This window comes from Theobroma cacao, chromosome 3 (assembly GCF_000208745.1).
Source record: "Theobroma cacao cultivar B97-61/B2 chromosome 3, Criollo_cocoa_genome_V2, whole genome shotgun sequence".
Taxonomy (NCBI): domain Eukaryota; kingdom Viridiplantae; phylum Streptophyta; class Magnoliopsida; order Malvales; family Malvaceae; genus Theobroma; species Theobroma cacao.
The window spans coordinates 19,348,954-19,362,529 of NC_030852.1; the positions used below are offsets into that span (position 1 = coordinate 19,348,954).

At 34.2% G+C, this 13,576-nt stretch overlaps 1 long non-coding RNA gene across 2 annotated transcripts; it reads right to left on the minus strand.

Annotated features, from left to right (window-relative positions):
• On the minus strand, positions 2,930 to 10,002 carry LOC108661322. 2 transcript variants are annotated; one of them, XR_001927080.1, is made up of 4 exons: positions 9,983 to 10,002; positions 9,221 to 9,301; positions 8,403 to 8,405; positions 2,930 to 2,940 (listed from the first exon to the last, which is right to left on the minus strand). It is a non-coding gene; the product is annotated as an uncharacterized LOC108661322 (long non-coding RNA). The 2 variants fall into 2 exon arrangements; XR_001927079.1 differs by lacking the exons at positions 2,930 to 2,940; positions 8,403 to 8,405 and adding an exon at positions 5,001 to 5,036.

Below are 13,576 nucleotides of genomic sequence, written 5' to 3' on the forward strand. Positions count from 1 at the left end.
TCTCTCCTTATGGCCGACCATCACTTAATATGGGGTTTAAATGGGCTTACTTTTCATTAAAATAATATTAAATCATTAAAAAGTGTCATGTGTCACTTTCCCATTGGCTTGTTTTTAAAATTTCATCCATTAAACTTCTATTTTTCACCACTTAAAATACCATAGTTATTCATACCAAAAATAAATAAATCCTATAATTTTGACAAGTTTTGGGTGGTGAAAATTACGATTTTTACCTCGAGACGACAAAATTACCGTTTTGCCCCTATATTTCGAAAATTGCCGGAATTGAAAATTTTCACTTCCTATCATTAAATTATACTCCAAATAGTTAATCTTGATCAAAAATTTCACTCCATGATCGAATTATTATCTTAGTTGGTAAAATGACGATTTTGCCCCTGCACATAAAAATTTCTAATTTTTCCCTAAATGAACCCTCGAACTCCGAACAATCACTTTTAGTCATACCTAGACTGTAAAATATTAAATTTCATCCTACGATTCCTATTTGAACTAGTTCGAGGTTAAATCAACTCAAGTGTACCGTTGAGTACAATACCGGGTTTCGTCTATTCTTAAGACTTTCTTAGTATAATAACATGTTACTCAGTGCATGTATATCATGACATGTGTTTATAGAGTCGGGTTTTACATAAATACCACCATAAACGTATCCAGGTATGGCTTGAACACTAGGTTTATCATGTCCATAAAAGCTGCAGGGGCATTAGTTAAGCCAAATGACATAACCAAACATTCAAATGATCATACCTCGTGCGAAAAGTAGTTTTTGGTATGTCACCACCTTTAACCCTCAATTGGTTTAAATGGTTTTATAATCTTATAAATGATTTTAAATTGAATTTGACTCTCCTTTTTGTTTAAAACATATCATAATTTAATATTTGCAATGGTAAACGTGAAGCGAAAGCTAACCATTGGTAGGAAAAGTTCATTTATAGTCACTTATGCCTTCGAAAGCCTAGTTACTTGCTTTAAATAGTTTTATACACTTATAAATGATTTTAAATTGAATTTTCTTTTTATTTTTTGTTAAAAAGATCACAATTTCATGTTTTCACTAGAAAATATGAAGCGAAAGCCAACCATTGGCAAGAAAAGTCCATTTACAGTCACTCAAGCCTTCAAAAGCCTAGTTACTCGCTTTAAATGCTTTTATAATGTTATAAATGATATTCAAATGAATTTTCTTTTTATTTTTGGTTAAAACATATCATAATTTCATGTTTCGATTGGAAAACGTGAAGTGGAACATAACAATTGACAAGAAAAGTCCATTTATAGTCACTCATAGCTTCGAAAGCCTAGTTACTCACTTTAAATGATTTTATAATCTTATAAATAATTTTAAGTTGAATTCTTTTCTTATTTTTAGTTAAAACATATCATAATTTATTGTTTGCATTGGGAAACATGAAGCGAAAGCCAACCATTGACGGGAAAAGTCCATTTATATTCACTCATGCATTTGAAAGGCTAGCTACTCTCTTTAAATGGTTTTATAATCTTATAAATGATTTTAAATTGAATTTTCTTTTTATTTTAGATTAAAACATATCATAATTTAATGTTTTCATTAGGAAACGTAAAGCGAAAGCCAACCATTGACAAGAAAAGTCTATTTACAGTCACTCATAGCTTTGAAAGCCTAGTTACTCGTTTTAAATGGTTTTGTAATCATATAAATGATTTTAAATTGAATTTTCTTTTAATTTTTAGTTAAAACAAATCTTAATTTCATGTTTGCATTGGGAAACATGAAGCAGAAGCCAACCTTTCACAAGGAAATCCATTTATAATCATTCATGCCTTCGAAAGCCTAAATACTCACTTTTAATGGTTTTATAATCTTATTAATGATTTTAAATTGAATTTTGTTTTCGGCTTTGGTTAAAACAAATCATAATTTCATGTTTCCATCGGGAAACATGAAGCGAAAGCTAACAATTGACAAGAAAAATCCATTTATAGTCCCTCATAGCTTTAAAAGCCTAGTTACTCGCTTTAAATGGCTTCATAATATTATAAACAATTTTAAATTGAATTTGTTTTCTCATTTTGGTTAAAACAGATCATAATTTAATGTTTGCATTGGTAAATGTGATTCGAAAACCACCCATTGACAAGAAAAGTCCATTTATAGTTACTTATTAGTTTGAAAGCCTAGTTACTCACTTTAAATGGTTTGTAGTCTTATAAATGATTTTAAATTGAATTTTTTCTCATTTTTAATTAAAATAGATCATAATTTTTAAAAAACACTTGGCCCCTTGCAACTGATTAAACAAGTCATCAATACGTGGGAAAGGGTACTTATTCGTGATGGTCACTTCGTTTAATTGCCTATAGTCGATACAAAATCTCATTAATGCATCTTTTTTTCTTTACAAAAATATCAGTGCACCCCATGATGAAACACTAGCGCATATGAAACCCTTGTCCAACAAGTCCTCTAACTGGTCCTTGAGCTCCATAAGCTTTGTTTGGGCCATTGAGTAGGGTGGTATAAATATCAGATTGGGGTCTTGCTCAAAATTTATAAAAAATTCTATCTCTTTCTGAAGGTAATCCAGGTAACTCCTCTGGGAACCCATCAACATACTCTCATACAATTGCAACATCTACCATACTACCCACATACACTTAGGTATCAAGACTGTTGCCAAAATTCCTTGGCATCCATGTCTCATGAATATATTGGTGCTCCTGGCCGACACCACACTACTCGAAGCCATGCTACGATCTCCCTAAATATAGAACGGCGTTTTTCCAAGTTACTCAAACTTTACCCTATTATGGTGGCAATCCTTGGCATCCATGTCTCATGTATCCAAGCCATGCTGCACTGGATGCCTATGCATCTTATGGGTTCTATGCATAAACTCTAGCTCGTCCTTGACCGGCTTACCCTGAGCTCTAGGTCCAGATGCTCTACCTTAAATGGTGTAACCAGTACCCCTACCCTAACTCCTCCAGCCTCTTTGATTGGCTATGCTGCAATAGGAGCAGGCGCTATAGCTAGTTGAGCAGATCTCTTTGACTATCAACCCTCAAGATAGTCCCTTATCACATGTTCAAGCAAACCACAACCATAACAAGATAAGGTACCCTTCCGACGTTGACCTCGGTGCCTTCTACTATAAGTAGAGCACAATAGAAGAGACTTATGATCCTAACCCAAACTTTGCTGTTTGGGTGGCCTTCCATCCCTCTTATCACGTCTACCATCACCATTACCAAAACTATTCCCCTAGTGGGAAGATTGAGCATCTCTAGGCTGTCTTGTGGAAGACGATCCCCAATTACATTTAGAATCCTTGTGACTCTCAATCTTGGCCCTTTTAGATCTATATTAGTTGCTCTAGTCTTAGCAGTCCTCATCTCTATCCTTTAAGCACAGTCTATGGCTAAGGCATAAAAATCAAACGCATCAGCAAATCTCCTAATCTTCATCTCTTTCGTGGAGACAAGATATGATGCATATCGAGTCAATTCAGTAAACTTAACTTCATACTCTACCACTGTCATCCCTGAAGTTTGCACTAACAACTCAAACTTTCGAGCTCTAGCATGCCGTACAGTAGGGGGTAGAAAATAATTCAGAAATGCAGTACTAAACTCATCCCAAGTAAGTGGAGTAGCACAACTGGCCTACCCCTACAAAAAGATGCATACCACTCCTAGGTCGCATCCTCTAATCAGATCCCAGCAAACTCCATAGTTCGAGCACCAAAACATTATATCACAACCCAGATCTTATCTATATGATCTAGAAATGCCTAGGGCTTTTCCAACACATTAGGCTCCGTGAAAGAAAAAGGTTTCAACCTGAAGAAATTTGACAAAGAAATATCCAATCTACTCCTCACTGTCTCAAACTGCTATCAGTGATCTTGACCTTGAGAACTAGAGGTGTCATGACTCGGTACTCTCCTTGAGCCCGTGACAACCACCTCAATGTCCCGATAGACATTCATTACTCGAAATGTCAACCGAAACCTCATAAGGCTTTAATATCAATTTTCTCACCTCCCTTGCGAGCAATAGTTGCTAATATCATATTTTAAAAGATTATAAGCTATTTTCAAACCAAAACAATAAAAAAAATAATTATCGTCTCTCAGGGGTATTTTGGTCATTTTTCCCTAAAAATTTCGAAACCAGCTAATAATTTAGTATGCGAGTGCAAAACACATATTTCATAATCAAAAATAAGTTTAGATGTCTAAAACATTCATTTAAAGTGAAATTATGACTATTTAATGTAATAAAAATATTTAATAAAATATTCCATTTTCTTATAAAACAATTTTTATAGAGTTATCTGTAAGGAATTTTTGTAGTGTAAAAGCGAAATAAATTCATACATATTGTAATACAGATAGTCAAGGTATGTAATTAAATTTACAATGACATGTGGGCCCCCAAATGACAAAAGTGAACGAAGGCTGTGAACCTACGATTTTTGAGGAAGTAAAGCCAACTGTAGCCTTCGACGATATCAGCTATCTACAAACTATCCTGAGCTTGAAATGGGTGGAAAGGAGGGTGATGAGATTATATAATCCCAATGAGTAAACAAATATCATCTAAAATATCTAAAGCCAAGTAAATAGAGACGATTAAAATAGATCATCATAAAATGGTTCTTAACATCAAAACGCATTTCAAATCATCTAAGCCAATTACATTTCATCCAAAATATACAATGAGGCTTATGAATCTCTTAAAAACTTGTCTCGTGCCAAAACTCATTCTTGGGGATACCTTGGCCAAGGCATCTAACCGAGTTCGCCAAGGTTGTTAAAAAGTCATATATGCACAAAACACATTTTTACATTTAAAAGCACGGTCGTGCCTTGGCGTTGGCTGAATTCACTTTCACGTGGTGGTTTGGCGTGAAGTGAACTCTAAACTTTACCCCAGGAGATACCCTACGCGCCTCTCTGACTGAGGTAAGAATATAACCGAATTTCGTACCCCTCTAATAGGCTAGCCCACAGAACCCGCTACTGTAGTGACCAATCCATAACCCACCAATTCAATAAAAATTCAATAGCATGACATGGAAATTTTATTATTATCCAGCCTATCAAGGCAAACAACAATTTATACATTTTCAACACAAATACCCATCTAGCCATTCATGCCCACATTATCATAAGCCATTCAATTAAAAACATAATTTACAATACAACAAGTAGTCTCCAATTACTCCATTTCCAAGTCATCATTAAATTTCAAAACAATTTATAAAATCATTTCATTTAAACACATTTTCCATAAAATTACAAAATCGGATAAAAATTTATTTTAGATAATTAAAACGATAATAAGGTTGCTCACAATATCGGGAGTTGAAGTACTCCTAGTCTAGGTCTTTGGGTACAACTTCTTTGCCCTTACCGGAGGATTCACCACCTAGACATAATGCATAATCAAGCAATTTACCACATTGGTGCTAAACCGTTATAAAACTAATCTAGGCTCTATATGAATGCATGAAATGGAATGCGAATTGTTCGGATCATCGTCTAAACACAGTGTTCTACATAAATTCAATTGTGTACCTAAATAAAACGGTATTGGCCTAATTCGATCTATCACCCAATTAATTAGCTAATATGTCCAATTTAACTCCAAATAACTCCATTTCCCTCCCAATACTCCAAATCATCAAACTCAAGTCAAGTAACAAAAAATTTAGCAAGATCATCTTCACATTTCTTCTTGGGAATTTCGGCCATGGTGGGTGCATGAACACTATGGTTTTCCCCACTTGATTTTTACACCATAAATCATTAATTTCTAACCAAATCACTTGGAATAAAATCAACTCCACCATCAACACACCATAGGGAAGATTCGGCCAATGGAGGGTGATGGAAGAAAATGAATTTTTCTTGTTTACTTTCCATGCTACACATCACTAACTAACTAAAAACACTAGAATATATTGAAATCTAACCAAATTAACCATCAAAATCTCTCTCTATATGTTCAGCCAGCAAGAGATCCATCATATAATCATGAATTTCAACCATGAAAATAAGAAAGAATGCTTAGGAAAGATAGATCTCAAGCTAGAATTGAAAAATCTTACCTTTTGTCACTTGATTCTTTGAAATTTTGTGAATTTCTCTTGAATTTCTTAGCTAGGGTTTTGTTCTTCTTCTTTTCTTCCCTTTTCTTCCTTTGGCTGACCAAGAGAAATGAGTTGGGAGCGTTTATGTGCTGGTTTTTAATGTAAATTATAAACAAATATAAGCTTGCCACTAGTCACCATACCATTGGTCCACATTTTACACTTAACAATTAAGCTTTCTTTCTCCACCACATAAAATATTTCAATTATTCACCATATAAAATGTTAAAGGATAAAATCTATGAGTATGACAAGTGTTGGGTGGTGTAAAATTATAATTTTGCCCTCGAATGGTAAAATAACCATTTTACCCCTACATCATGAAAATTCCATTTTGACTCCAAATCGATTCTTGAACTCCGAATCACCATATTAAATCATTCTAGAAATTTAAAATTCTAAATTTCATCTTAAAATCTTTATTTGGTTTAGTTCGAGGCTTAATTCAACTTAGTTGTACCATTCAGTACACTACCGTCTTTTGACGATTTTTCGAGATTTTCCAAGTATGCAAGCATATTGTCAATCACATGAATGGCATGGCAAATATTTTATAAGCTCGGGCTTGACAAGAGGACACTTGCATGGTAGATGGTACTTCACCTTGACGTATATGTCTTAACATCTCTTGGGCGACGACTCTCATAGTTTGACTTAAGTCATGCATACCAACCGCTATCTACTCAAAGGTCACACCCCCAACTTGGTGTCCCATCTCAACCTCTGGAGCTTGATCCTCCACATGATCATCAGTAGGTGTCTCAACCCTCACGGACCTTACGGGTTAGTCGCATTCGCCGTGACCCCTAATAATGGGCATTTACAATTTATCTATAGTATCTAGGGGAGTCTCTTGCTCAACCACGTCTTCAAAAGCTATTTGTGTCCTAAACGGCATGATCACACCTAGACAGGAGCAATTACTCAAGTGACATCAATAAATTAGCTCTAAGTTTGGAAGACAAAGAAAGAATCATACATGAGTCTCTCGTTTTCGATTTGTGCCCGGGTACACAAAGTGAAAACAAGATTCTCATGCACAACTTTGGCACTCCAGGACACGACCAAGAACATCCTAGGACTTCTACAACCTAGTGCTCTAATACCAACTTTGTCACATCCTATTTCGGGAGGGATCGTGATTGACATGTGGACTTATGTTGGTATGGCCCACTAGGTCCAAGCAAGCCTAAATCCTTAAATGCATGGCCTAGTCATCCATCACATTCACTTACATAAGTTTATCCATAATCAAAATAAGCAATAATTCATCAAGGCTAGTGCATTACAGAACTTCTTAATGTAAAGTGTAGTTTCATTCACATTTCATATAAATATTCACATGTAAATAAAACAACTGTGGTTCGACATGCATCCCATGCCTATCAGGCTATGGACATCCTCCATAGGCTTATCATCCTATACACCCATATCCAGGGCTTAGCATAATATGTGAAAACGTAAGAAAGTTCATCAATATTATTTACATAATAGAGTTCATTACCAATAAGACAGTTTAAAACTATACTCGACTCATTCTAGAATGCACGACACTAGATGTCACGACCCGGAACTTCCATCGAGCCCGTGACAACCACCGCGAAGTTTCGATAGACATTCATTACCCGAAATGTCAATCGAAACCTCTCAAGGCTTAACATCAGTTTTTCTTTCTTCCCCTGTGAGTATTAGTCATTAAAATTATGTTTTGAGAGATTATAAACTATTTCCAAATCAAAACAATAGAAAAACAATTTTTTTCTCACAAGGGCATTTTGGACATTTTTCCTCAAAATTTGCTAAAAATGTAGTATGCGAGTACAAAACACATAATTCATAATCAAAAGTAAGTTTAAACATCTAAAACCTTCATTTAAATTGAAATTATGATTATTTGGATATAATAAAAAATAAAAAAATATTCAATAAAATATTCTATTTTCTTATAAAACAATATTTTTAGAGTTATACGTAAATAATTTTTTTGTAGCAGCGTCAAAGCAAAATAAATTCACACAAATTGTAATACAGTAAGCTAGAGTATTAATTTAATTTACAATAACTAGTGGGCCCTCGAATAACTAAAAGTAAGGAAGACTGTGAACCTACAGTTTAGAGGATGCAAATCCAATGGTAGCCTCGATGAAATCAACTATCTACAGCCTATTCTGTGCTTGAAATGGGTGGAAAGGAGGGTGGTGAGATTATATAATCCCAGTGAGTAAACAAATACCATCTAAAATATCTAAAGCCGAGTAAATGGAGACAGATAAAATAGTTTAACTTATTGTAATTCATCACCTTTCAAATTGTTTCAACCAAATAAAATCAATTCATATAAATCGAGTAATCAACATGGCTTATGAATTTCTTAAAACTTTGGCTCGTGCCAAAATCATTCTCATACCCAATTATCAGGGATACCTTGATCGAGGGCTATCCCAACCGAGTCTGCCAAGGCTGTTAAAAAGTTATGTACGCATAAATCATGTTTTTATTTTGAAAACATAGTCGTTCCTTGGCGTTGATTGAGTTCACCCTCACGTGGTGGTTTTACGTGGAGTGAAACTCTAAAGTTATACCTCGGGAGTTACCCTACTCGCCTCTCCAACCGAGGTAAAATATAACAGGATTTCGTGCCCCTCTAATAGGCTAGTCCACAGAAAACCCGCCAACTGCAGCAAGCTAAACCCACTATACAATAAAATTTGCAATAGCATGACATGGTAATTATTTTATTTTATTTTACAGCCTTTCAAGGCAAATCATCAATTTATACATTTCCAACACATTTATCAAATCAACTATTCATGCCAATATTGCCATAAGCCAATCCATTAGAATCATGAATTTGTAACACACAAAAACAGTCTCCAATTACTCTATTTTCAAACCATCATTCAATTTTAAAATAATTTTATGAAATCATTTCATTAAATCACATTTTGTTTATAAAATCAAAAAATTAATCATTTAATTCATTTTCCATAAAATTCACAAAATCGAATAAAACATACTTTAGATAATTAAGATGATGATAAGGTTACTTACTATTTCAGGAGTCGAATTCCAAGTACTCCGATTCTTGATCCTCGGGTACTATCTCTTTACTTTTACCAGAATGCTCACCACCTAGACATAATGCACAACAAGCCATTTACTACATTGTGCTAAATTGTTATAAAACCAATTCAGGCTTTATACTAATGTATGAAATGGGATGCAAATTATTCGAATTATTGTCTAAACACGGTGTTCTACACAAATTCAATTGTGTACCTAAATTAAATGGTATTGGCCTAATTTGATCCATCACTCGATTAATCGGCCAATACGTCCAATTCAACTACAAATAATTTCATTTTTCTCCCAATACTCCAAATCATCAAACACAAATTAAATAACTTGAAATATGGAAAAATCATCCTCACATTTTCTCTTGGACAATTCGGCCATGGTGGGTGCATCAACACTATAATTTTTCCTACTTGATTCTCACACCATAAATCACTAATTCCTACCCAAATCACTTGAAATAAAATCAAAATCATCATCAATATTCTACATGGAGAATTCGGTCAATGATGGGTGATGGGAGAACATGAATTTTTCTTGCTTGATTTTCATGCTACACATCACCAATCAACTAAAAACACTAAAATACATTGAAATCTAACCAAATAAAGCATCAAAACCTCTCTCCTAGGGTTTGATCAGCACACTATTCTTCATGATATCTTGTGATTCAACCATGGAAAATACAAAATAATGCATGGGAAAGGTAGATCACAAGTCAAAATAAAGAAATTTTACCTTTGATTGCTTGATTACTTGAAATCCACAAATTTTCTCTTGAATTTTCACCCTAGGGTTCTTGTTCGTCCTTTTTCTTCCTTTGTTCTTGCTTTGGCCGGCCATCTGAAGAGAAATAGGCTGATTTTGTGCTAATTTATAAGGAAAATAATAAATGGATGAGAATTTGACACATGTCACCATTCCATTGGTCCATGTGTCATACTTACCCATTAAGCAATCTCTCTCCACCACTTAGATTTCCTCAATTATCTATGATAATATTGGGTATAATCCATGTGCTGGATAAGTGTTGGGTGGTGTAAAATTACAATTTTGCCCCGGGGGTGGCAAAATGACTATTTTACCTCTATGCTTGAAAAAATGTCAGAATTAAAATTTTTCACTTCTCAAACTCAAATTATGTTCTAAATAGTCAATCTTGATCAAAAACTTCTTCCAACATTCCAATTTTAACCTCGGGTGGCAAAATGACCATTTTGCCCCTAGGTCATGAAAATTCCAATTTGACTCTAAATCGGTCCTCGAACTTTGAATCACCATTTTAAGTCATTCTGGGGTTTTAAAATTCTCAATTTCATCTTAAAATCTCTATTTGGACTAGTTCGAGGCTTAATTCAACTTAATTGTACCATTTGGTACGTTCTCGTCCTTTAACAATTTTCGAGGTATCCAAGTAAGCAAACATGCATTCTTATGTAAGAATGACATAATAAACATATTGTAGAGCTGGGCTTGACACTGGAAGGTTGGAAAGAAAGCTCTACCACACCTACCATGAATGAGTTGCTCCACTACTCCACAAGACGTCTAATCAAGCAAGCTATTGATTTTGAACAAAATAAGGGAAAATAACGTGTGAGTTACAAAGACTCCATGAGTGGATACAAGGAAGGGGACAAGCCAAAGGTGAAGAGTTTTGCATTAAACCATAATTTACAAAACAACATGATAAACATATAAATCCTCTCAACATTGATGAATGCATTTGGTAACATCAAATGCATAAAAATTATTGTTCATATTCAAGCTCAACTAACAAACATTTACAAGAAGATAACCAAAGGTAAACCTTAACCTTCAAGCTCAACAACAAACACTCAAATCAAGAATATGTAATTCACTTAACAACTCATCTCATTGTTTCCATATAAGCACAATAATTATCCATCGACAAACACAAGCATCATGATGCCTAATATACAATTAACACGTCAACACAAGCCATAGCAAATTATAGGGAAAATGGGAACTTTTCCCAATTCATCCCTATGGTATTTTAGCCCCTATAAAGAGGGGAAAAGTGGTATGGTGCCCAAGTAAACCTTGTGGTATTCTTACCCCCACATATAGACTAGAGCCAATCACAACAAAATCATGAGAAATGGAGACATACTCAATCCACTTTAAACCAAAATCATGGAAAGTGGAGACCTACTCAATCCACTTTACCACAAATCATGGGAAGTGGAGACATACTCAATCCACATGACAATAAAATCATGGGAATGTGGAGACTTTCTCACTCCACATCACAACCCCCATCATGGGAATGTGCAGACTTTCTCAATCCACATTCACAATACTCATATGTAAAAGCAATTTAATCAATCGCAATCATTATCTCAACTAATATCTTGTACTCACACTAGCTCGAAGGCTAGAGGGATCGAGGGAATTGTTCAAAACATTGAAAGGGCTTGTCCCCCCTTGATGAAAACTACTACATAGTAGAATATTTAATTATACATAATAGTTTTGAAAGCAATTTCAAAATGTTTTCTCATCCACAAACATAATTTTCCTCAGTAATGTACTTATGGCAATAATGCTCATAACAAATACGTTCAATCATGCAATCATCCTTTCAACTTTACATACTCGAATAGATTCGAAAGTGGTGTATCCACTCAACTCGAAAATTGATATCTACCAAATATGCGAAAGTCTACTCTAATGAAATTTTTTAAAGTTTCAATGGCTCCTAAATACCCAAATAAATATTTTTTGTTAATACTTAGTTTAGGACATGAATAACAATCGTTCTATGCTACTTTAAACTATTTGGGTTCGCCTAAACTAATTTTCTATAATAAATCTACTACTCATCAAAATATCCATTTGTACAAACCCATAAAATCAATATTCTTGCCTTAGGTGAGCTATAGCAAGTGAGAAAATCAACCCAAATCCTCTAGTTCACATACATCAATAATTCTGGAATAATAAACTATAATACTCCGTACTTTGATATGGCGACTAATAAAGCTTATTGGATGCCAATTTAGGTTAATTATAATGTTTAGAAATGATGAAAGATGAAAGGAATGGTTTGGAATAAAATATTCTGCACACGAAGAAATAATAATAAAATAATAACATTTTTTCAAAGAAGAATTTACGAGATAAAATGTGATTCGGAAGTCAATTGAGGCATAATAAGGTATTTTGGGTACCAAGAGGACAAGAGGAAATTTTTGGAATAAAATAATATTAAAATATTAATATTTTATTCAATGTCAAAATTTTTCATGAAGAAAGAGTATATGGGCAACCTAAGTGGGGGAGAAGAAGAATGAGAAAATTTTGGAGAAAAAAGACTTTAATGGGGCCTTGTATCTTTATTAAGTAAAGATAGCGCAAGTAAATAAATATTTTAAATATTATGGGGACATTGCGTTGGAGTACCAACTTCATACTTTGTTTTCACATATGTAGAAGAAGATAATAGAAGGAAATTGGAGTTAAATGAGTGTTGGGAGGACTAATTAAAATGGAAAGAAACTTAAAGGGCAAAATGGTAATTTTGCATAAAGTTTGGTCAAAGCTTCCAAAGGAAGCTTTGACTCTCATCCTTATCAGCCCAAAACAGTCCTTATCCTCCCAGCAAGATATTTTCTTCTTCATACTTGAAGCTTCCAACGCCATTCTCTCATTCTCCCATGGAAAACTAATTTTCTTTCATTTTCTTTCCTTGTTTTCTTTTCATTTCTTTCTCTTCTTACTTCATTCTTCTCCCAACTTCTTGTGCACCAAAGTTACAACTTCTAACCCCAATTTCCAGCACATATAAACTATAGGAGAAGAAGAAAGAAAAAGAGAGAAAGGAAGAAAAAGCTTGGTTTTGGTGATTCAAGCAAGGAACGGTAAGAATTCTTGTTTTTGGCTTGAGTAGTCTTTGAAAATGAGTTAGTGACTTAGAGAAATCTCTTGTGGCAGCAAAGATTGGCTTGATTGGAGAAAAATTGATAACATGTAAGCCAATAAACCCATGGGTACATGAAGGCCTCAAAGTGGAAAAGGAAAACGGTAAGCTTAACACTATGTTTTAAAGCCTACGGTTAGTTGAATATTGTGAGAAATTATGGTTGTTGAAAGGATCTACTTGCATAAGCTAGTTGAAAATTGTTAAGATTGTATGGCATGTCATTTGAAAGAAATGAAAAAGGAATATTGTGGATGGAGGATTGAGAAACAAAGTATTGAAAGTTAGATAGATAACGATGCGTGTAAACTAGGAAATAATCGAGTGAAAGTGAGAATGATTGTTGCTGCCATATATGTGGATTATGTGTGGAAATATAAGATGGATTT